This window comes from Ursus maritimus, unplaced genomic scaffold (genome assembly GCF_017311325.1).
Source record: "Ursus maritimus isolate PB19 unplaced genomic scaffold, ASM1731132v1 scaffold_34, whole genome shotgun sequence".
Classification (NCBI taxonomy): domain Eukaryota; kingdom Metazoa; phylum Chordata; class Mammalia; order Carnivora; family Ursidae; genus Ursus; species Ursus maritimus.
The window spans coordinates 25541371-25567919 of NW_024426008.1; the positions used below are offsets into that span (position 1 = coordinate 25541371).

The following is a 26549-nucleotide window of genomic DNA, read 5'->3' on the forward strand; positions in this document are numbered from 1 at the left end:
TGCAGAGACTACACTCTACACCCGTTCCAGCACAGGAGTGAGTGATGCTGGAAGGAGTTTACTCTAGCCCAGAGGACGTTCTCATTACAGAAATGTTCCATAGGATGAAGAGGCCTGTGGGATAGTGCTAAGGTCTAACTGTTTCAAACTTGGGGTGAAGTACTTTCTGCTTTCTGGTATAACAGAAAAGAAAACCGTGTTCTGCGTGAGTCAACTTTCAGTGGTAATGTGGAGAGGAGGTTGACTCCAGTCTTCATTTTACCTTCCTGGAGGGCATCCTCAGAGTCATCTGCAGTTGCTGTTTGAAGACCAGGACTGTGTAGCTGAAGCCGGGGGATAGTGGGACCCATCTGTGAGTCCGGGGATAAGGCTTCCGGGGATAAGTGTGATATTTGGGTGGAGGGGCCCGAACCAGCCAAACCACACTATTGTGCTTCTTATTTTCTACTGTATGGAAAAGGTGGTGATAGCCTTAGGAGAAGGAAGACAGCATTCACAGAGTAGGGAAAGGAAAGGAGGAAAAGGGGGATGGTTTCCAGTGAGGAGGTGACTGAATGTCACCGATGCGGGACATGGGCTTGTTTGAACCACTGACAGCAAGGACGGGACTTAGCAGTTGAATGTGCTGATCTCTGTAGTTATAGTCACCACCAAGGAGGGAAGGCAGACATTCCCAGTAGTAACTTCTCGTCTACTTGCCACATGTGGAGGACTGATGACCATAGGGGGCAAGTACGTGAGGTCCAAAGGAATTGGAGAATGCAGGCAGCTGAAAACACACATCTGAAAACCGTGGATTATTCTAGTTGGCTATTAGAGCCATCAAACAAGAACTAGGCACCATGTGAAGGGAGCAGGTAAAATGGTCAAGGGGAAAGACAGGCTGAGTCCTACGTTGTGAAGGTTTGGGGTTAAGTCATTTACTAATTGTGTGGCAGGTTACTAATTATGGCTGCTTTCTTAGGTCTCTGAGCTTTTCTTTCTTTGTAAAATGAGAGTGATGATAATATCTACATTGCAAAGCTGTGGAAAAGCCTGTTATCTTTGCCACCTTTTAAAAACTGTAAACTGTACAATACCACATAAATGCCAGTTTTTCCAGGGAGTTTACATTTGCAAGCTGACATATACCTTTCTAGTGCATGCATTGCTAAATCTGGGTCTTAGTGATGGATCGGTGGGCTCGGCTGACACTTCCTTTTCTGCTATCTGGACTGACAGTGAAGAGACCCACGTTATCATGCTGGAAAATTTAGCTTTGCTCCTAACTAGCGTTGTGCTTCTCATACTTCCCACCAAAGCACACCTAAAACAGAACACATGTACATAGGCTGTGTAAGCAGTCTGCCACATGCTCGTGGGTTTTCTAAAATCACATTTTGTTTCACAAATGTGTACAGTTTGCAGTCTAGCCTAAACAATATTTATATTAAATTACATACACCTTTTAAGTTACCATGAACAAGATGTTAAAAAGAGGGGAGGTGTCCTGGCTATTCTGTTAACTGGTGGACAGGATGGGGGTTGCCCCAGCCTGTGACATCATGTGCCCCTAGTCATAGGAGCATATGCCCCCAGTTCCTGGGCTGCTCTTACTTGTTAAAGAAGAGGATTGACTGTGTCCTATGTCCCCTTCTGGGCAGCTATTCTGTGAAAGCCCATGTAATAGACATTGCGAGGAACTCTTGACCTGATTACATAATCAAATTATCCAACACACTCATTCTTACAAAGTGGTTTCTAGATATCGTGTAATTCTTACCCATATAGGCTGGTCACAGAGGACTTTGCTCAGTAAAGTTTATTATTGTCAAGGCCACAAATTACCAAATTTTATTTGCTTAAAATATTCGTGAAAGTTAGTCATCAGTACATGACATTTCATTAGGCTGTTCTCTCTATTTTTGTGTGTCATTGTAACTTTCCACTGTAAGCTTAAAAATCATTAAGTCTTCTGGTCAAGAGGATAAACTAGGTACTGAGCACTGTTATTTGGTATCTGCCTATTTTAAAGCTTCATCAAAATGAAACCACGGAATGTTGGGGAGGGGGAGAAAAAGGTACAACCATTCACCAATAAATGGCAAACCAAAGGGAGAGATTCATCAACAAATGAGATGTCAGCAAATTTGTTTGGAATATAGGAGATGAGACAGCTCTAGCCTATGAGTATTGCCACGGGGCCTCTGGAGATGGGGAAGGCATTATTGTCTCCAGGGGGCTCATGGAGGGGCTCAGAGCCAGCAGCTGTTTCAGAGGTTATAACTTGGAGATGAGGATTCCCAAAACAGGATACGGTTGAAGAGCTGGGTGTAAAATTGTCTTAGGTACCAGTCCCCCACACCTCACCCTCTCAGCGCATGTGTGCACACAAGCTTGAAGCAGAGGCAGCTCTGGTGTGTGTTATCAGGCAAAACGGGCAAAAACTGATTCTTCTGTAGACATGAAACTAACTTTGGAAAACTGGGACTTCTGATGTGGATTTTGGTTCCACAATAAAGCCCTCCTCATTCTTTGGGGTCTACTGCTCAACAATTAGGTTCTTTTCTGTTTACGTCAAGTAAAGCCTGCCTGACTTGATCATACAGAGAGCTCAGAATTTCCACTCAGAGAAGAGGCCTTCCTAAAATACCAGCTGACACAAGAGCACAGGAGAGCAACTCCCATTCTCCTGTATGTCCGTCTTTAATAACAGACAGGTCAGCGGGTCAGCGGGTGTATGACAGTTGACAGCATGAACGAAAAAAAAAATGGACCTTAAGGAAGACAGCTAATGCAGAAGCAATGATGTTACATAGAATGGCTGTTAGATTTATTTTTAAAGAGGATTGATGAAATGAAAATATAAATAAAAATATGAGAAATTAAAGTAATCTTCCAAAATGGAAAACCAAGACCAGGGAATGCAAGAATAGGTGCATGAGAAATCGATTTGTGAGGTTTGATATTTGGCTTAATAGAAGTTAGGAGAGGAAAGAGGAGAAGAAATTATCAAAAAAGCAAAGGAAGATAATTTCCAGAGGCAGGAAAGAGATGTGTCTTTTATATTAAAAGGACCCACTGAGACCCAGCATGATTAATGAAAACAAGTCATGCATGGGTATGTATTTGTGAACTTTCAGTGCATTAAGGATGGAGATAAGATTGCAAAAATTTTCAGAGAGGAAGAAAACCAAGTTTTCCATGTGTGAAGAAATGTCAAATTGGCATCAAAGTTTTCATCATTAATACTGGATGCTATATGTATTGCCAACAAACTCCAAAGGTAAACATACTTTCTTTTTTACTCAGAATTCCATATTTGGTGAACTATTATTCAGTTGTAACAGCAGAAAAAAGACATTGAGATGTATGAGGACTAGAAAATTTAGCTTCCCAAGTATCCTTATTAAGAATATAGTTGAATAAGAACTAGGATGATCAGTAGGGGAAGAAAGGGGGGTAATCAGAAGGGGGAATGAAACATGAGAGACTATGGACTATGAGAAACAAACTGAGGGCCTCAGAGGGGAGGGGGGTGGGGGAATGGGATAGACCGGTGATGGGTAGTAAGGAGGGCACGTATTGCATGGTGCACTGGGTGTTATACACAACTAATGAATCCTCAAGCCTTACGTCGGAAACCGGGGATTTACTGTATGGTGACTAACATAATATAATAAAAAATAATTAAAAAAAAAAAAGAATATAGTTGAGTGTGTACACCAGCAAAACAGGAGAATACCCAAGAAGAAAGACTTGGCCCAGGAAACAGAGTAGCCAGCCTGATTGGGCAGCCAAAGCATATGCAGGGAGAATATTGGCTATAAAACAGGTCCAGACAACAGCCATTCCAAACTGGAGCAGGAGCACAGGGTTTGACAGTTTGGGAATAACCTCTGTCCCCCTTCAACCCTACCTTTCCTGAAAGAAACAATTAGAAACCTTAGGAAAAATTCCTGTTGTGGCCTAAATGTAGGAGGAAAGGTAGACCACTAGAGTGGTCAGGAGATTATGACATTGGATTTGTAAAGAGTTAAATGTAACTTTAGCATGCCTCATGACTTGGCATTAAATAATCTTTATATGTCATACTGTAGATGCTAGTTGTTGTTTTTAGAACAAGACTGTGATAAAGAAGGTTTGGTTGCTGTTTACTTCAAAGTGTGAATGGTAACAGTCCTGACATTGTTAAAGGAAAAGTATGGCTGACCCAAGGTGTGTTGTGGAAGTTGAAAAAGTCTGTTATGACTCCAGTATCAGTGAGGAATTGAGATGTGTGCCACTTTAGTGGAACAGGGAATTGATTATACTCTATATACTTAAAATCACAATTAGTAGAAGGGCTGAAAATTGAGAGAGAGTTGAAGATTGATAAGCTAAATTCTGATTTTTAAATCTAGGAAAACCTATAGGCATTATGTAAGCTTATTAAATCTGGAGGCCTGAATGTGTTTATTATTTTGGAGTGTGGAGGTAATTATCAGAGGAACAAAAAACAACAGTCAGAAATATTTTTCTGGAGAATGGGACTCAGGGTAGGCAGGAAGGGTGGAAACACATAAATTCTTCCGTATTAGATTTGTTCTACATACGCATATTTTGAGAAAATAAAACATTTAAAAATATTTCCTAATCTAGTGTTTCACTAATCCAGACCTATAGTGAAGTTTTACCAGAGTTAACAGTTTTAATAATTGCCTGAATTAGTGTGATAATGACCTTAGGAAATAAAGTAACATGAAAACTTTCTCTTTGCTCTTGGCTTTTTATACTGAGTCATCACTTTGGTCAACAATAGCAATAACAAATTGAATGAGTAACTCTTTTTCCCATTATTAAACCTAACAGTTTTCCCCCGAAAATATTTGTGCTTCTATACTATCAGTTGTGTGGATAGAGTATAAATCAATGAAGCTCACTTTTATTTTAATAGATTTGAATTTCAGCCCTGAATCTGGTAGAGTAAGTGCATTGATGAAACAGATAATGTCCTGTGTAGTAAACCATGTTACTGGTGTAAGGATGGACCACAAGGTCCTTTCCAACAGTGTATTCCATTTGGTCTTTTCAAGTTGACTTAACAGGGAAGATCTGTTTGCAGTCCTGGTGCTATTCGTTTTTCTATTCTGAAGATAAACCTACATAGAATTAACTAGAAAGAACATGTGGATTACTTCGAAACACAGACATATTGTGCAGCAATATCAGCACAACCAAATGGCCTCCAGCATTCAAGGAAGACACCTTTTGCCATGGCTGTTTATGTCTTATGTTCCTTTTTTTTTTTTTTTAAGATTTTATTTATTTATTTGACAGAGATAGAGACAGCCAGCGAGAGAGGGAACACAAACAGGGGAAGTGGGAGAGGAAGAAGCAGGCTCCTAGTGGAGGAGCCTGATGTGGGGCTCGATCCCAGAATGCCGGGATCACGCTCTGAGCCGAAGGCAGACGCTTAACAACTGTGCCACCCAGGCGCCCCCTCTTATGTTCCTTTTAAGTGGGTTTGATGATTCCCATTTATCCTTCCCCAGGCAAACTTCTCACTGGGGCCTTTTTACTTTGTCACTGTTTCCAAAAGTTGTATTCCCTCATCCTGGCAAAAACAACTTCTTTACAAAATAGGCAGCTGGCCCACAGGCCATAGTTTGGACTCTGGACTCTGGAATTAGACTGACTACCTAGATTTGAATCTTAGCTTGCCCACTAATTGTGTACTCAGTTTTCTCGTCTTTAGCTGAAGGTAATGGAAGTACCAATGCCACATTGTTTTGTGAGAATTAAATGAGGTAACATACGTTAGGGTACCAATGCCACATTGTTTTGTGAGAATTAAATGAGGTAACATACATTAGGTAGTTGAGAACAGTGCCTGGGCCTTGCAGCTGCTCCTCAAGTTTAGCTAGTATTTGAGATAGGGCACAAGTGGCCATTAACTTTACTCTCATGTGCTGACTTACCATGGTGAGAGTATGAGAGGCCATGTTTATGTTCACTGGAAATAATACTGTCTAATTAACTGTGTTTGAGGGAAGAAGGGAGACCATGGCAGCTGACCCACATCTTTGCTACCTCTTATAAATGATCCTCCTATCCTCAAGTAGTATCTCTGGGATTAGGAATATAATGCTACATTAAAATGTTGCTGTTGGAAAATAGATTCAACCCAGATTGTCTCAGGTTACACTAAATTTTACAGGAATATAACTAATGTAAATTTGAGATTAGCAGGCAATAAATACACAAACCACTCTTTAAAGATGTTTCTGATAACTCTAATGTATTTTGATAACATTTTGCAAAAGATGTTTAGAGAACTAAGTAGTTTGTTGAAAAGTATGAACTAAATGGAATATAAACTTGGTATGCTTTTATTTTTCTTTATTTAACTGTCTTCAGTTGAACTCTTTAAAATCTTCTTTTCCATCTATTAATGAGTTCTTGATTGATTCAATAACTTTTTAGTCACTTTTTGTTACTTATAAAAGAAACGCTCCCCTCTGTTTAGCCCAGTTCAAAGCTTCAGTCTTATGGCCAATTCAGAAGGGTATCTTTGTTCTGTTTCCAGCCATGTTGGAGTAACAGAGACCTGATTTACCCTCTACCTTAAATAACTAGAAAATTGGGCAAATATATGAAACAACTGGGTACTGATAGTACAGATCCATGGTCCTGAGACAAAACAGTCAATCAAGGAGGCCCTAAAATCACCACAGCTTTCTTCCTAGAGGAATTTTCTAGACTACAGGACAAGAAAGTAGAACCCAAGCTGTCTGGGATTGTCTCATGGGAAGTTGAAATGGATTAAATATGTGGGAAATAGTATAAGAGAGGAAATAGTTATACCAAAGAATAGTTCCAGAAACTTGCACAGGGGTGACCTTGAGTTTGTTGCTGAATACTGTGATATGCTTCCATTGTCCAGTCAGAGAGTGACCTGGTTACTGTAAGAAGAATAACTCCCAGACTTCCACAAAGAGAGACTGGAAGAGTTCCACATTCTGAGTAGAGAGGCTTTGTAGGACACACTGTGAATTAAGTATATACCCAGAAGGATTATTCTGTAGGAGGGCTACATTAGTCTTCAAGTAACATATTTTCGAAACCTGCCCTAACAAAGCTTAAAAACAAGCCTCACAAAGACCACCTGCTCTGCAAAGAACTTAATCACCTCTGGTGCAAAGCCCAGTATGCTTAAAGGAAAGCAACAAAATGTAGCACAGGACAGAGTCACATAATGTCTAGCATACAATCAAAAATTAGTAGACACAGTGAAACAAAAATGTAACATAGAAGAATAAGCAATGAACAGGAAGAAACAGATACAACAAAGATGATGCAATTTGCAGAAAAGGACTCAAGATACCTGTTTATATTTGTGCTTACAGATATAAAAGGAAAATGAGCATAATGAGAGAATTGCAAAGTTTCTTATAAAACAGAACCATGGAGATCTTCAAGGGCTAAGAATTAGTTTCTGAAATGAAAAAAAAAATGGTGAAATTAACAATAAACTAGATATTGCAGAAGATAAGTTTAGTGAATTTGAACACACAGAGGTAGAAAATCAAAACCAAAGCACACAAAGTTGGGGAAAAAAGTTTAGGGATGCCCAGCTGGCTCAGTAGGTAGAACCTGTGATTTCTGATCTCGGGGTTGTGAGTTTGAGCCCCACATTGGGTGTAGAAATTACTAAAATAAATAAAACTTCTAAAAAGTTTTAAAAAGTGAATAGAGCCTCAGTGACCTGTGAGGCAGTATCAGGTGGGTACTTGGGGTGTCAATGGTAGCAGTAGAGGTGGTGAAAGAAAAATGGCCAAAGTGTTTTCAAATTTGGTGCAAACTAAAGCACGTAGGAGCTACATACTGTCATTGGGAGATTTATTAATACTATTCATATCATTTCCTGTTAGCTTCATTCTCACAAAACTATTTGAGAAGGGCTACTTTACTTTAGATCAACCACTAAAAAATTTTTAAGTAGGACTAATGAGCCAATAGTGAAGATAAAATGGAACACTTAGAAATGATCAGTCCTGAAGACGAGAAAAGAAGAAGTAATAAAAGTCAGATGAGAAAAATGGAAAACAAAAATCAGGATGGTAAATTTAAAACTAACCATATTGGTAAGTATATTTAATGTAAATTTTTCTGTAAGGTGCATTAATTAAAAAGCAGAGACTGTCAGACTGGTTGGCAAAGTAAGACTAAGTTATGTGCTGTTTATAAGAGACACACTTTAACTGTAAAGATACAGATAGTTTAATAAAACTATCTGGGTGGAAGAAGATATGCCATGCTAACAATAGATAAGAGAGCTTAATAGCTATATTAATGCCAGAAAAGTAGATTTCAGGACACAGAATCTGACTAGTCAGAGAGAGACATTTCATAATACCACGAGAGTGCATTCACCAACAAGGTGTTAGAATCCCAAGCATGCATGCAAGTATAATAACAGAACTTCAAAATATGTGAAGCAAAATTTTCTCAGAAATAAAAGGAAAAATAAAGAAATCCACTCTTTTGCCAGAGATTACATAGTTGACGGAGCAAATGGAAAGAAAGTCAGTGGGGATATAGAAAACTTGAACTTCACTGTGAAATAACTTTGACCTAATTGATCTTTTCAGAGAACCGTACCCAACAACAATAGAACACACATTCTGTTGAAGTTGTACATGGAATATTCATCAGAATAGAAAGATGGGAGTTAAATACATAAAATAAATCTCAATAAATGTTAATAAATTTAAAAGATTGAAATAAGACAGACTATGTTCTCTGACCCCAACAGAATCGAATTAATTAAAAATGAGTAACTGAAAAATATATGAAAGTTTCCAGATTCTTGGAAGTAAAAGAATACACTTCAAAGTACACCCATGGGTCAGTGAAGAAATCACAAGAGAAATAGGAAATCTTTGAACTTAGTGAAAATGAAAACATTAAATTTTGTGGGATGTAGTTAAAGCAGTGCTTAGAGAGAACTTACAGTTTTAAAAGCTTACATCAGAAAAAAAGAAAGATCTGGGATCCGTGAACTAAACCTCTACTTTTAAGAGCAGGGAATTAGAAAAAAAAAAAAAAAAAAGGACTCTGCATGAGCAATAAGGATAGGCCATCACTACAAATCCTTTAGATATTACAGGATAAGAGGAAATTCATCAGCTGGAAAGACCTGTGAGAACCAAAACTGATACTAGAAGAAATAGAAAGTCTGAATACTAATGTATTTTGTTTAAGAGTTGAATTTGTAATTAATTTTTTTTTTTTCAAACAAAACCACGGGCCCAGATGGCTTCACTGGTGGAATCTATCAGACTTTCAAGGAAGAAATATTAGCAATCTTACCTAAGTCCTTTCAGAGAGCACAGGAGGAGAGAATAGGTCCTGACTTCTTTTATGACGTCCTCATTACTTTCCTGCCAAATCAAACAAAGTTATTAAAAGGAAATAAACCTACAGACTAGTCTCCTTCATGAAAATAGATGTAATGATTCTTAACAATTTAGGACATCAAACCCAATAATACATAAAAAGGTAAGTTGGGTGTGGGAGGTAAACGGTTGACCTGTTACTGAAGCCCCCGATAGATGCTCCATTCGTGAACATTACTGCGAATGCTGGAAAGAGGCACTCTGGTGTTGAGCTCTTTGCTTCTCTGAGTCGGAACTCTATGGCTGTATTTCTCCTTCTGTCTTTTGCCAAGAGGCTGGGGGTGGAGGTGGCAAGCGGGGGATTAGGACTCTGACTCTGGGGCTGTGCTGATGCAGTGCTACATGCTAGGAGCTTGAAGAACTCCTGTCTGTCCTGCTCTGCCACTTTCTTGTTCAATGAACTCTGGCTCCATCACTTACCCACCCTGATTAAATTGCGTAACAGTATATTGAATTAAGTGACAGGGGCTGTTCTGAATGCCATGGATCCTGTCCTCGGTCAGTCAGCAATCAATAAACATCTGTAGAAAATAAAAAGAAATTTAAAGAAAGATAATATGTCGCAACTAAGTGGGATTCATCTCATTTATAAATCAATCAATCATATTAACCGAATAAAAGAAAAATTATATGATCGTCCCAGTGTTGGCAGATGAAGCATTTGACAGAATTAACATTGATTCATGATTTTTTTTAAAAAAAAACAACTCTCAGTAAATTAGATTAGCAGGGTACTTCCTCAGTCCGACCAAATGCCTTTATAAAATACCTATGGCTAACGTAGTCAGTGATGAAAAGCTAAATCCTTTCCCGCTAATAATGGAAACAAGGCAAGAATGTCCACTCTGATCACTTCTGCTTAACACTGGACTGTAAACTGTAGCCAGTGCAGTAAGACAAGAGCATGCAGATTGGAAAGAAGAATTACAATTCTGTATTCACAGGTGCCATGATCATGTTCAGAGGCATCTCACCAAAAACTGTTAGAATTAGTCAGTGAATCCAGCAGAGTCTCTGGATACAAGATCATACATAAAAATCAACTGTATTTCTGTATATTAGCAAGGTCCAATTGCAAAATGAAATTTTAAATACTACTCTTATATAATAGCATTAAAAATATGAAATATTTTTAGTATATGCCAGATCTGTGCACTGAAAACTATCAAACATGGCAGAGATAAATGAAAGACCAAAATAAATGGAGTCACGTAACTTGCTCATGTATCAGAAGATGAAATACTATGTCGTCTATTCTCCCCAAATTGATCAATAGATTCAGTGCAATCTTAGTTAAAATCCTAGCAGCCTTTTTTTTGGATGAAGTGGCAAAGTGATTCTAAAATTTATATGGAGATTCAGAGAACAAAGTTGGCTGAATTACACAGCCTGATTTCAAGACTTAGTCTAAAGGTAAAGATACCAAGACATCCTGATGCTGGTGTGAGAACAGAGCCGGGAAATAGACTCAGGCACGAAGGGTCAGGGACCGGGCAGCAAAGGAAGTCCCTCTTGTCTTCTTGCAAGAAGTGTCAGAATTTCATGTAATCTAGGCCATAGTTTTATTAGCAAATGTTATTTTAGGGTAAGTTATATGAAGTGTTAGTTTATGCCACTAAAAAAAGCATAAGCTTACTTGGTGTAGTCTGGGTAGATGTGTATTTGTTTTACAGTTTAGCCTCACTAAATAGTTTTAATAGACTAGCCAAAAGCAATTTCAAATACTTCCATACATTACATACAATCAGTCTGTTGTTTCTAAAATAAGATGAAACTGAAATAAAATGTCTTTATGACATTATTTAAATTTAATTGTGTTTAACTCCTGTAAATAGAGGATAACATGCCAGAACTTAGAACTTGTTCTTTATCTGTGTTTAAAATAGAGCCACATAACTTACAGTGCCTCACTTCGTGAGCAATTAGCTTGTTTTTGAAAATTAAAATAAGACATTTTCTAAGTTAATTCACATTATACTTTTGACTTTAAGCAGTAAAGGTTATTTGTAAACAATTACTGTGTACCAAGTTAGCATTTGAGAGTTTAAAGTAAAATATGCAGTTTTGAGATTCTGTGAAGCTGTAAGGGGGCATTATACGTAGTTTTTCTATGAAACCACGCATATACATGCATGGGCGCATTTAATTATTAAAAATTGCTTGTCAGGACAGTCATGGAAATGTCCTCTGTGACAGTTTTTCTCAGATCTATTTCAGACTTATGCATGCGTTACTATATTTATCTTTATCTAATCAGCCTTTGCTGTGAGGTTTGGTTATTTTATTACAAGCAGCTGTGCAAAGCTTTTTCTTTTAAAAACTACATTCTTTTGCAGTGCTGCCATCACTCACATCTTACGCATTTGGGCAGCAAATTAAAAGCAAGTAAACAGTAGAACCAGATAAAATAGATGATGTCACTCTATTTCATGATACCTTCCTGGAAAAGCTACTCTTTGAGACCATTTAAAATGGAAATATTAAAATTTTTTCAACCGTAACAAAAGTAATCAGTAGTATGGATTATCATTCTTAGGTTTTTGAATATGAAACTTTGTATGCTGAGTTTAGCTATGACTATACTTAACTATCCTGAGAGTTAATACACCATGCCAGCATTTAATCCATTTGCTCTAATGCTGAGAAATGTATACACGTTGGCGTATACATTTAGTGAATTTATAAGACTGTCAGAGGTCTAAAATTCCAAACCCGTGACCCAAATGGGAACTTATAGAATATATAGACTGTTACATAAACCTAAACTTAAATCTCACTGCCACTTTTTTGTGACAGGTTGAAACATTTTCAGTTCCAGGCTATAAATTGATTCCGTTGACCTTTGAGTTTGTTCTGTATGCGACTTACTATGATGGGCATTACCTCATTGTCTCGTATTTCTCCGTAAGCTAAAGAAGTAGATTACTCCCATATCGCAGAAGCGGGAGCTGAGTCTTTGGACCTTCTCCAGGGTTCCATCGCTAACTGAGGATATTTGATCCTACTAGATGTTTGGGTTGCCCCACTCTACCATTCAGGATTGTTGTTGGTTCATAGAAGTGCTCTAATCTTCACTTGTAAACGCAGTGCACTGACAGCCCGTACCTGGTTGCTAACATAGCTAGTTGTTTACTTTTCCTGTTAACGGAGGAGGTGCTTGGACGATTGCTGTTTTAGATTAGCCGTCTCTTACGTTAGGATTCATTCTTGTTTCTTCTTCCACTCTGTTAATCCAGACTTCTGTTACTTGCCACCTGAGCTCATCTAGCTCTGGGCTCTGGGATTCTCTCCTCTTCCTAGTACATTTATGTCCCTATGATGATTGCCAAATTAATTTTACTCCAGAACCTTCCATAGCTTACATTGCTCGCCAAAGAAAGCATAAACTCGTCCTGGCATTGAAGACTTTAGTTTTGCTTCCCATTGTTGCCCTTCGCATCTCAATATCCATGCCCCATCTCAGCCTTTGGAGACCTTTCCTGTTACTGCAGGGCCTTGAGCTGAGTTGCAGATGGAAGACTGCTGCCTTCCCTCCCCACCTCCATGCTGCCCCTTGCCCTTCCTCCCGGAAGACTCTCCCGGGTCCCAGCCATGGCACTTGGTTACACCACTTAGAGTACCTTGCAGTTGTAGCCCCAAATCACAAAATCTAGGAAATTGAGGTGCACAAAGTAAGTTTGTGCATACCATCCAGAAATTACTGTCTTGACACTTTTCTCAGGTTTTCTTCTGCCTGGTCTCTGAAATTAGCCTCTACGTTCAAGACAGTCCACGGAACTTTAAGATGCGGATCTTTAAGTTTGCCAAAATGGACAGTAGGGCAGTAGTTTTCTTTCCATTTTAATTAGTTTGAAATGTAATTCTTTTCACTCTTATCTTATTCAACTTTGTTATGCTAATTTCTTACCTAATTTTAGTTTGTTTCCTTGAATCGTCCTCTATTTAGTACCATTAAAATATGGTTTATATGCAGGAGAATTACTTGTCTTAACACTTTAAGGAATACAGAGATTATCTACTGCAAAGAGACATGGTTCCATAACCTTGACGGACTGGCCTGGAAAAAGGTTCTGGAGCGTTAGTTCGCAAGGAGCCACGTGGGGTTAAGGAAACGACTTCAGGGAGCAGCCTGCAGAGCTGTGGCTGCTGTCAGTGCTTGCAGCTGCACAGACCCTGAGGTCTGGAATCACAGAAGAGCCACAAAGCCACGCGTGCTGGCGACTCCCTCACTGCCCTTGACAAGCCTCTTGTTCAGTGGAAGCGGAGAGATGGCTCTTCTGGGTGACGCAGGCCCCCCTCTGTTCCCATTAGCAGTCTTTCCTGGGTCTCTCGAGTCTTAGATCACTCAAGTCTTAGATCATAGGCCGTAATCTAGTTTCTGTTCTCACAGAGGGTCTGGGGAATGTGTTTATGAACTTAGCATAATATGAAGGAGGATACTATGTACAGACTCAGTGTTCAGGATATGTCAGAATCTATCGAGAAGTATGGAAATCTGAAATCAGAATATCTGCTAAACCCTGAGAGCTGTAGATTATACCATGTAGAGAGCCCTAGCCTGTGCATTTTATTAAACGTGAGAACAGTAACCGCAAAACTAATTTTTCCCAATTTCTCTTGGGTAAGAAAGAAGTCGTTTATGTATAGTCTGAGGTTGGAAAGTCCAACAATAACTTTGTTCCAGTTTAGTCCAAACGTGTTTTGTCCACATCCAGTAGTGTTGACTTCAGGTATTCTTCTGCTTTTTATTTCTAACCTGTGACGCCCTTGCTAGCCCAAGTGTCCCCTACCCTCTGTGCTTCTGCAGCCCATGGGGAGTTCGGGTTTCTGTGAGGTCAACCACACAGTCTTGCAAAGTAGTGCCGCCTGTGTATGGACACCCAGCGCTGCTCACGGTCACCTCTGGCGCCTAAGGTGGGGCCGAGGGCACCACCCCACACAGCTGGTGTGAGGATGCAGTGAGTTTGTAGAGCACCTAGAACAGTGCCTGGCACCTAATAAGCACTACATAAATGTCCCAGCTGTTGTTTTCTCTATGATTTTTTAGAAGGACCTCTGTTGTCATGTAGCTGTCCCTTGATCCTGTGTGAAAGTTTTCAGAAATGGCCCCTGCTTCTTTCCCCCATCCCTACCCCTCAAGAACATAGAAAGAAAAACAAGACAAGACAGTGGGCTGGTAGATTGGTCGATTTCCTCAAGAGCTTTGGTGTTCAGCCTGACACAGAGAACCACAGAAGGGCCAGGGGGACTTGAAGGTGCTGGGGTGGTGCCTGTGTGGATGTGAGCCCGTGCCGCAGTCCGGTCAGACGTCTGGTCAGAGCCCTGTGGGGCACTGTGCGGTAGTGTGTGCCCGCTGAACCGAGTGCTTGCCGGCTGCCCAGGGAAGGAGCAGTGTGCAGCAGGAACAGGAGTGCAGGGGACGCCCCCTCTGTCCTGGCCTGTGGCCACACTCGGCTCCCTTCTCCTTTTTCTCTTACAGGCTCACTGGGAGCTTATATCAGTGGAAACCACAGCTTCTGGCTTTTGTAGTGAATACACGCTCAGCCAGTGACTGACTTGCATTTCCCTCTGTCCAGTGACTCCTCCCAGAAACCCAGCTACTTTGTAAGTAGTAAAGACCCGACAGGAGTGCGCGTATGAGTGCTCACACTCCACACTACACGCACCTGCACTGTGGAAGGCCCTGTGAGTGGAGAAAGCTCTGTCCTGGGGGTGGAGCTGAAGAGAAGAGCTCGCTGTCATGTTTTGGCTGAGAGCCCAGCGCTTGGACGGACGTGCATTGATGCACCCTGAACTTTGGGGGCCCTTTGCTGCTTCACTCAGAGGGACTGGCCGGGAGCTGGCGTGCTTGATCTCGCCCAAGAGTAACAGTGGCAAGGTCATCCGTCTTCCTCCCACTAAAAGATGACGAGATTGATTCACAAAGGTGAAGTGTCATCCCTTGGGTGACCCTGCAGCCCCAGGCCCCCAGACTCCTGGGGCAGCACCCTTTCTCTGAGGCCACAGCAGAGATGTGGATGGGCTCACGGCTTCTCTGTGCACTGAGGGAAGTTGCTAGTTTGTCACAAGTAATTCTTGTTGTTATCAGGCCCTTGTGTGCCTTCACAACTCCCGGAAGGGTGTATTGATTAATGTAGGAGTCCTTCAGAGAGGAAATGGGGATTCCTTTCTGAGTTGCAGGACACATAGCTCCTGGGTAGCAAGGCAGCACATCTCAGCAGCCCACAGTCTGATAGGAGGCTGGATGGGGAGGACACCGTGAGTCATTAGATACTGGAGATTTGACGTTCTCTTGTATTTAATGAGATTCAAATTATGGGTACTGTTTTCTGGAGAGAAGAAAACATAATATGCCCTCAACATTTTGTTTAAGGTTTTTAATTACTGATTTAGAATCAAATACTCGCTAAACTTGTGATCTCAGCTCGTCGGTCACGTGTCTTGGAGCTCCCTGGGGTGCGGGAGACTATGCTGCGTCCATGTGTGGAAACACCAAGGGGGAGGTTTTCTTGTTTCTTCTGAACCTTACACTAGACCCGGCAGAGAATGAGAATTTTGAAAACATAGTAAATGTTTGCTGAGTGATACAGTGACCTTTATGGCCCTTTGCAGAATGGTGTGATACGACTGTGGTATGACAGTAACTTTAGGGGCCAGCAGGGTGGTTGACCTTCACATGACGCCCTGGGGCCCCTGTGGCTGCCTGTCTTCTCAGGGGCAGACCAGCCCCGTTAAAGCTTCTCCGCCCTTCAGCCTGGACCTGGACACGGTTCTTTCATTTCTCCGTTTTTTTCTGTTTCCCAAAACAAAGGGTTAGTGGAGACTACAGTTTCCAAGGAACCTCTGAGTTTTTTAATTTAAAAATTTTAAATTTAAAGTTAAGAAAAAGCATGGTTGATAATCATATTTTGAACAGGGTCTTTATACTTTTATCTGTCACATTCATAATTATGAGCAAAGGTATAAAACATTTGATCAAGGAGTATATATTAGTGTATCCGTTATGTTGTTGACTTTATGTTACTGCTACAAAAAAAATCTGAACAAATAGCTTTTGTGTAATCAGCTAAAAGAACAGCTGCAGGGGTGAGGTAACAGGAAAAGGGGGTTGACACGGTGGTTTGTGAGATATTGTTTCCTTTGTGTGTCACAGAGCAATGTGGCCTTCGTATTCCCGGAGCCACCAGAGCTTTTACAGAACTCTAGGCCAGTGTTCAGAAATACTGTTTTCTTTCCTTATTTCTGTTTTTCTCTCTTTTGTCGTTTACCTGGAGCTCTCCCCTGAAGACATAGATGCTCTGTTATACTATCGACCATGAGCAGAAAATGCCGTTAGGCTAGCCTGCTAATTACAGCAGTGCTATAATGTGTGTGTGTGTGTGTGTGTAACTGCATTTTAGTGGGAAACAGTAAGGACAGACATTAGTATTCTCTAAGTGAGAGGTGGTCAGACTGTAAGGTTCACCTGCCAACTCTTGAAATTGCCGTGTCCCAACCCGTAGCCCTGACCGTGTCCTAGACCACGTGTCCACTAATGCTGCAGCCACTCTCCCCTCCCTGGGGCTTTCTTACAGCCTTTAGGCTACGGTGTCCTTTGTCAAAAATCCAACATTGTTAAGAATTTATGCCTTTAGTATCTCTTTGCTGTATTTCTAATACTTTTAGACATTTTTTGAAAGATTTTATGTATTTATTTGAGAGAGAGAGCAGGGGAAGAGCAGAGGTAGAAGGACAAGTAGACTCTGCACTGAGTGCAGGGCCCAATACAGGACTCGATCCCACAACCCTGAAATCATGACCTGAGCCAAAATCAAGAGTCAGAAGCTTAACCGACTGAGCCACGCAGGTGCCCCTACTTTTAGATATTTTTAGGAAGAAGGAATATATTTTGAGACATGCTCAGTAGGCCCCTTAGAGACAAAAATAATGGTAATACAAATGTAAGCATTTAAAAATAAAGCTTGACATAAAGGCAGAAAATTGGGGGAAAGAATAGTCTTTTCAACAATTGGTTGTCCGATGAAATTAACATTGATCTGTATCTCTCACCGTATATAGAAATGAGCTCGAAATGGATCTTAGACATAAACATGACACCTAAAAATATAAAACTTACCATCTTTTTGCTCTTCAGGTAGAAAGTTGCGATTTCTTATGTATCAAAAGTACAATCCATATGAGAAGGAAATGTAAATATTGGACTTGATCAAAATAAAGACTGTTTCTTGTCAAAAGACACTGTTGAGGGGCGCCTGGGTGGCACAGCGGTTAAGCGTCTGCCTTCGGCTCAGGGCGTGATCCCGGCGTTACGGGATCGAGCCCCACGTCAGGCTCCTCCACTGTGAGCCTGCTTCTTCCTCTCCCACTCCCCCTGCTTGTGTTCCCTCTCTCGCTGGCTGTCTCTATCTCTGTCAAATAAATAAATAAAATCTTTAAAAAAAAAAAAAAAAGACACTGTTGAGAGAATACAGAGAGAGTCCCAGATGGGGGGAAATATGTGCAGATCATTGATCTGATGAAGGACCTGCATCCTTTGTATGTAAAGAACTGTCAGCACGCAATAGTAAGAGGAAAAATGTGCCTTAATTAAAAACTAATCAAAAGATGGAGAAGACATTTCACCAAAGATGAATGACTAGAAAGTAAGTTCGTGAAAAGATGTCCAGCATCACAAGGGAAATTCATAACTCAACCCACAGTGAATATGAAAATTCATACTCATTCCACACTGCTTAAACACCTAGTAGAGTGGCTAAAATTAAGAAGATGGACTGTCCCAAATGCTGACAGGGATGTGCCTTCCGGAACCCACCCACAGCGTACGCAGGAATGTAAAACGGTACACCGATTTTAGAACACATTTTGGCATTGTTGAAAAAGTTAAGCATACACCCAGCATATGACCCATATGGCAGGCACATGGGAAGACGTGACAGTGGGGTGCAGAGATGAACACACCTACCTGCGCAGCTCCAGAGATGTCTTCCTGACTCCTTCTTTTCTGTCGTGTAGATGTGCTCTAGTCCACTCAGCCTGTCTGCTTCCGGCACGCACTCGAATCGCTTTGTTCTTCTGTAATGACAAAGTCACGAGGAGAAACTGTGTGTGTGCGTTGTGTCACTTCACATTCTTACTAGTCTGTCTTTGAGTAGAGTCCCGAGGAGTGAGATGGCTGAGGCTTGTGGTGCTCTTCCCAGGTACTGCTTGCCTTCCCGCACAGGGGTTACAACCCCGTGCACCCTGTGCACCCCGTGCGCCCATTAACACAGTCGCTGGTCTTTGGGACGTTTGCCAGTGTGACAGGTGAGGAAGGGCATTTTTGAGTTCATAGAACTTTCATTTTTCTTTATAAGCGATGTTCATAGTTTCTGTATTTTCAAGGGCCTATAGGGGAGCCTCTGCCCTCTGAGGGCCTCCGCCTGGGGCCCTGGAAGGCACACTGACAAAGGACAGATCAGCGAGAAAAACAGTGTATTAATACGTGTAGCATGCATTTACCTGGGAGAGTAACTCCAGGAGGTGGTTGGAATTCGGGAGCTTACATGCCATCTTAGGTTAAACACAAGGAAAGGGGTTTGGGTTTCTATTGGGAGGTAGGTGATGGAAAGGTGTGGTAAACAGATTGTTTAGTAATGTTCACAATACAGATTTAAGTTACCACCTTCTCCACTGACAGGAATGTTAGAGTTGTACTCCTCTTCTTGGTGCTGGAGAGGGAGACACCTTTACAAATGGAAATTTCCTCTATAAATGTACCTTTTACAAAAGGAAAACTTACGCTCTATTTTTAGAGCTTTTCCTATGTCTGCTGTTTCTCAGTTGCCTTCAGCTCAAAATAGTCGTCATGCCAAAGTGGCATTTTTTGGAGTAGCATATTCTGGTCTCCTGAAACACCATTTGAATTTTCCATTGTCTGTTCATAGCTTTTGCTTTCTCCATTATTATTAAATTGCTCTATCAGTCTCAAGTTTCAGTAGTTTGTTACATATTAATAATTAGTTCTTTGTGCCTTTTTTTTTCAGTTGCCCATTTTTCCCCTCTTTACCAGTTTCCCTCTTTACTAATTTGTCTTTAAAGTTTGCTTAACACTCTCTCTCACTTTCTCTCTCTCTGTTTATGAGCTTTTTAAAAAATGCATTAATCTTTTTTATTACTATTGATTTTAAGCTATAGGCCCAGGCGATTAAGAATTCATCTCTTTTTTGTATGTTTGTGTGTTTGTTTTTGAATGGCTTTGGTTTTTTCTCATTTTTTTTAAAGATTTTATTTATTTATTTGACAGAGAGAGCCAGTGAGAGAGGGAACACAAGCAGGGGGAGTGGGAGAGGAAGAAGCAGGGTTCCCAGTGGAGCAGGGAGCCCGATGCAGGGGCTTGATCCCAGGACCCTGGGATCATGCCCTGAGCTGAAGGCAGACGCTTAATGACTGAGCCACTCAGGCACCCCTGAATGGCTTTGGTTTTTTTTAATTTTAGACCCCAGTCTCTTTGGAACTTTAACCTGATATGTGCTATGAGAAATGGAGTTTTATCTTTCTTATTTTTTTGCCTTCATTCTTGAAGAATATGTTCATTGGGTGTAGACTCTGTTGAAAAAAAGAAAATTCAGCTGAGTAAATTTGAAGATTTAATTGGCTTTACTTAATGATTCATGAATCGGGCAGCATCCCATTTTAGCAAATAGAACAGAGATCCAAGGAGCTGTACAAAATGGAAGGCTTTACAGGCAGAAGGGGACAGAGAAAGGAAGTTTCTGGCAAAGAGTGGGTTGTTTTAGACAAAGTCACATTCCTTTGGGGGGAAGAAGGGGTCTGTCAGGCAGATGGCTTCACTAGTGCCAACCAGGCAATTCCAAATTGATTGGTTAACAAGGTGACATATTTGCGAGAAGCCAAAGCTTCAGTTAGGTTAGGTATTAAGTCTTGGTTGGTTGATATGGGGCTTGGCACAAGTGACTCCCATTTTGGGCCAGTTGTTTCTTTTTTAAACAATTCTTCCCTTTTGATTAAATTCTCAGCGTAACTGAAAAATGTTTTTGTTTTTTTTTTTTTTTTTTAAAGGCACTAGGGAGGACTGCTCTTGACTACTACTGCTCTGTACTTGGAGCTTTTAGTGGTCCTCCATGTGACGTTCACAAGTCATGATGGTTTTGTTTTTTTTGCTGAATCTCTCTGGTATTCATAGGTCACAACTTCAGGTTCACAATTTCTTAGGTGGTTATTGTTTTCATTCCTCTCCTGGTGTTCTAGCCTTAAGGAGATCATTTGCTTGGTGGTTAGTGGCTGCAAACGTGCATTTAAAGTTTTTGAGGAAATACAGGGTCCCAAGGAGAGTGCTACAATTATTTTAAGCAGGACAATTCCCAGTATCTGGAGTATACTTAAGAACCATGGTGCCCAAGGTTCTAGGCACATTTGCTGTACGCATGTTTGCTGTAGACATCTTTGCTGCAAGCATTTGTGCCACAAACATCTTTGCCACATTAACTAATTGCTTGTAAGGCATTGTTGCCATAAAACATAAAAAAATTACTGGTTGACAGATAAGTTTCATTTCTCCATCAACTCGGTACTCCCATTTTTATGTTATAAATCTTTAACCTCATAGTGGTCTATACAACGACAAGTCGATGTGGTGGTCCCAGAATAGTGGGTGACAACCAGCCACATCTGTCCGCTTGAACACAGAGTGGTGAACCTTCCTGGGAGCTCAGCCAGACTGCACGCTGCACTAGGGAGTGATAGCGCGTTAGTGTGCTGAGCGTTGGTGAGCGGTCGTTTCCTCCCACTCGTCAAAACCAAAAGCTTACTAAGGTATGGCAAATAGAAAAAGTGACTGGTAGGTCATAGCAGTTTTAGAGAGCATTAATTATGGAGTTAAAATGGCTTGTTCTCTAATGCTGTTTTTACCAGTTTACCCGTCTTTACTGTCTTTACCAGTTTATATTTATAGTTGGAGCAAAAGAAGAATCAAGTCCCTCTCTTCCCCTAGAAAGAAACTGTTGCATGATTCCTGATGACTCTGTTTCTTAAAAATTGAAAACTTTTTGCTGTTTGAAAGTGGAGAAGATGATACGGACAGAACTAAGGGATTCACACAAAATCTGGCGGAGGTGATTTGGTGAAATACAAGGACTGGTTCTGGGTGGAGTGCACATACCAGTCTAGTCCAGAAGTGTACTGCCGGTCACATGGGTTATATATCGTGGTAACTAGTAGCAGCATCTCTAATCTGTTCATTTTACCTCCAGGGAAATTGGAAGAGACTTACAGCAGATTTTTTTTTTTTTTTAATATCATAAAGCACTTACACCCAACATTAGATCCTGAATCCCTAATGATTGACTTTGAGGAAAGAAGTATTGTCTCTTTCCTGAACATACATCTGGATAAAACTATAACCTGCTGTTCGTTTCACGTGGCAAAAAACACTGGCTAAAGAATAACTGGTACTGGATAGAACTTGTGCTATCAGACAGATGCTAAATTCAACAGAAAAATTAAGTGCGTTACACTGTTAACATTTCCTGCACTTAGCAACACTGGATGACTTCATTGAGCTAACAGATGACGATGAGCTTGCCACAAATTTGGTTTCTTATTTTGAAACACTCCATTGAAGGAGAAAGGCTGAGGGACTCGACGGCGCTGAGTTGAACCCACGTTTCCCACAGAACTCTGGAACGTTTGTCAGTGGACATGTGACAGGATGCCAAGAACAAACAACGGTATAGAATGCTTTCATAATGCAATACAAAGCTCGGTTACAGATATGCATGCTGGCATTTGGAAACGGATACCTCTCTTAGGAGAAATTTTATCAAGAAAAGAAGTACAATGCAGAAAAAGGTGACAAATCAACAAGAAAAAAATATATATATATACACACATACACTACTGTGAACAAAGGAGTTTAAAGACAAGTGCTTAGGTACAGTCTACAAAACAAAATCAGTCATTTGTGCAGTCTTGCCATAAATCTAGACACATTTTAAATGTAATAAATAAATATTTTGTATTTCATGATAAAATCTTTTTAATTTTGTTATTTTTCATGCTTCATTATGTCCTTTTTAATGAATGCCCCTCTTTTTTTTTTTTAAAGATTTTATTTATTTATTTGACAGAAAGAGACACAGCCAGCGAGGGAGGGAACACAAGCAAGGGGAATGGGAAAGGAAGAAGCAGCCTCCCAGCAGAGCAGGGAGCCCGATGTGGGGCTCGATCCCAGGACCCTGGGATCACGCCCTGGGCCGAAGGCAGATGCTTAACGACTGAGCCACCCAGGTGCCCCCGAATGCCCCTCTTTTATGTCATTTTATCTTTTATGGCAGATTTCTTTACAGTCATTAGTTATGTGGCAAAAATGTTTGTGGCACAAATGTGGCAAAGATGTCTACGGCAAAGGAACTTCTGGTAAAAATACCAGACACAGGTCCCTAAGACCAAAATCACTCAAAATCAAGTAAGTCAAAGAAAGACCCCTTTAAAGGAGTCACTTTCTTAAGCCAAATGGCTCTCTCAGTGACCTTATGTAGCTGAGTTTCAACTTCCCCAAAAGTGTTAATACGGGTATAGTAGGTAGTGTTGGCCGCAGCACAGACACCTCCTTGCTGGGCTGAAAGAAAACCCAGGGCCCTCCTGGTCTCAAGAACAACCTTGGCCAGAGAGTCTCAGGGTTTTTGTTGGGCAGCAGTCTTAGCAGTGGATTCTGCGGTATTTCCAAGGGTTAAGGAGAGGTTCCCAATCACAGCCTTGTTTACACGTACTCCTCACCAGGGAAGTAGGGGCCTGCCAAAGGGTTATGAAAGGGACTGGGAGATCCTTTTTAACTCTATGATAGAAATCCTGGAGAGCTGACCCGTCAGGTGTCTCAGTTTGTGGTCAGGGGTGCAGTTAGGTAAGAGGCATTGCCCAGTTAGGTGCCAGCCTTCTAGGCACTCACAGGTCCGAGGAGAATGATGAGTGCCACAGACAAAGGTGAATCATGTCAGGGCGCACACCATGCCCACCATGGTGGCACGGTTAAGGGGTAGAGCATCATGGTCAGATCAGAGGTTTTGATTCCAAATCCAGCACTCTGAAAGGTATCTCAGTTAGCAGTGGCTTGGGAGATATGGCTGATGGTGTGATCTTTACAGGCCAAATGTCAGAGTAAGGAGAGAAAGAGAAGAAAGTGTCGGATGTTTAACCTGTGATGTCTTAGGAGAAAGCAGTCTCCCTCAACGTCAGTTACTTCTCTTCCTAGTCAATTTCTTGGGGGGGGGGGGTCTCCAGCACGTATATAGGACCAGATGTCAGATGGATCCTTCTTCAGCTTTGAGATGTGTAGCTAAGGTTCAAGCAGCTGAAGTTGAACTGTCGTCTGAGTGGTGAAGAGGACCTGGAATAGTGCACCTCACAAGGAGATTCAAGGGTGGTCTTTGAAAACCAAAGTCATTCCAATGAACATAGGAAACACTAGTTTGTTTGGAAAGTCATTTGAGGGAATCAGAAGAATTCAGGATCCAGTCCAGTTTTTTAAAGGTATATAATAAAACCTCAAAGACAGTTAACGGGACGAGAATCCGATCTTTACAAAGGTACAAACATAATTTTTCTTTCTACAATCACCCCCACTTTTTACTAAAGATAGTCACAGTGAAACTTAATTTATTTGCATTCAACTTGGCCAGCCTATTTACTTAAGTATAAGAATAGATTTTGACCATGTAGTCTTTTTAGAGACTGCATCGCTGAAAACTTTTATAAGGAGTCTCAGATTGGACCTTTCAGAGCCCCTGAGGCCAGGAAGCCATGCCAAGGACTCCCCATCAGATTTTACCTGCAAATATCATTCCAGTCAAAGCCTTGGTAATATAGCCAGTGTTTCCAATTGTGTCTTGTTACAGGGAGAACAGATTACTGTTGAACTGAGGCAAGTAACTGAATATGTTGTCATGAAAAGAATACTCAAGGATTTTTGAAATCTGGGTGGATCAGAGAGGGAGGAAAAAAATAAATGTTTTATCTTTGTTTATAAAGATACACTTTATTAAATTGCTGCATTAAAAAAGAATTATATTCCTCCTCCTAATAAGTTCATGCAGTCCCATGTAGCTATTCTTTCTTTTCTTGAATGTGGTTTTTCCATTAGTTCTAGATATTCTTACCCAGTAGTTTTGTCATCTTAAAGTTACCGGAAACCTGTTATTGTCAAAGTCCTTTCTGTGAATCTCCTTGAAAAGATGAAGTACGTTTGCAGGAACACTTTTATAAAAGCATCTAAGTACTCTTTGTAAATGACAAAAACTAAAATGCCCATTGTTACAGATCTGATGAGAGTTCATTTGATAAGGAAATGTAGTTCTCTCTGTAATATACAATAAGATAATAGAACATAAAGAGGCTCTGTATTACTTCTTTTTCGACCGTGCTTCCCATGTCATTCAACATGGTAAATAAACCTAATTAGTTTAACATCTCCGTTCTTATAAGGAGAGAGAACAAATCTCTTGAGGTGTTTGGCCCTTTGGAAAATCCCAAAGCTAGTTCAAGGTCAAAAAGACTTGATAGTTTGATTTGGGGAAGTTTGTCAAACATATCTAAAGGCTTTATCATACATGGTCAGATAGGATCACAGGTGGCTATGAAACAATTGTTATGTATTTAATCATAGTGACAAAGAGTTTGTCGGCAAAGACAGAAAGTTGTGGTAAAAAATAAACCTTGGCTCTTTTAATTGAGAAGACTCAGTTTTTTAGAAGTAATCAAAGAAATGATTGTAACAACATGAAGTACAGGAAATTATTTTGATGAAACACAGACTTTTGTTTTCTAGGAGGACTACTTTAAAAGATAAAACCCTGCACAATCTCTTATCAGGAGCAGACCAATAATCTAAGAAAACTTTGTCCTTTTGACAGAAAGGAAACTGATTATTATTTTGTACTGGTGTAGGTTTGATAATAAAATTTTTTTTAACTTAATTAGATCCATTTCGAACCTGGCCAGCTTGATCATAGATAAAATTTCTTTCTCAAGATTCCTTTTCTACAAATCTGCCACTTTTTCTTTGAATTCAGATTTCGTGCTGTGTGTGTTTGCTTTTTCCCATTCTGAAATAACTAGCTTCCTTTTACAACAAAATGACTTTCTTTTCCCTCAATAAAAAATGTATCTCCTTTCTTCATTCCTTCTCTTATGGAAACATATATCTTACTCTCCTTATATACAGAGATATTTCCCTTATTATTTCTAATAGCTTTAAGTAATTATGAACAGCTTGTTAACTGACAAATTTATGAATACATTTCGTAATTCCTAAATGTATATTTTCCTTATACCAAGTTTTCCAGTGTGACACGAAACATGTTTACTGTTAGACCAGAATGTCTTTAGTTCGTCTGTAAGGAAAGCCAAAAGTGGATAAACCTAGTTTTAGTATGTTTAAGTATTTTATTCTATTTGGAGACGACCTAGATACTCAATGAATTTCACTTAATTCATCATTTAACTTACCAAAACTTGAAGGTTTCAAGTAACCAAAAGATTTTGGAAACTGCTTGCTGAAAAGTCACCCTAGAAACTGTTATCCCGTTTCTATTTAAATCATTTGTTCCTTTTTTTAAAGTTTTTATTCAAATTCCAGACTTCAGAGGCACAGGGAAAGAATGCAAGTTTTGTTCCCTAAAGCCAGAATTTTCACAGTACTTAAAAAGCTTTTTGGTTTGATAAAAAGAATAGGTGGACCTTGAACTGTTTTCTGGTCTCACGAAGATGTAGTGTGTAAGGGTAGCTGCTTCTGATTGGGCTGTGGTCTGGGCAGTGTCATAGGATTCATGCCCATTCACCTGGGCTACAGTGTTTCTTCCCCTCTGGTACATTTAGCTTAGGGGAGAAGGCCAATGAAAACTTCGTACGAGGCTCTGAATATTATCAGCTTCCGGTTTGGCCAAATTTCTGATCATAGTGTTATTAAATGCTTTTCCATGTCTTAACCGGTTTTCAGCTGGACGAACTAATAGTCAGAGGCCTGGATTTGGAAAGGAACGGACAGTGCGGCGTTTTATTTTCCTCTGTCTCTTGGGTACTGCAGAGATCTGGGGATGCTGACTCTGGGAGGAATTCTCAACTTCAGCCAGCCTCTTCGTT

The 26549-nt window shown here is 40.4% G+C and overlaps 1 protein-coding gene across 10 annotated transcripts in view; it reads left to right on the top strand.

The window, feature by feature from the left end:
* AUH (AU RNA binding methylglutaconyl-CoA hydratase) overlaps nucleotides 1–26549 on the top strand; it is a 234780-nt gene that overhangs the window by 102158 nt on the left and 106073 nt on the right. The window lies entirely within an intron of this gene.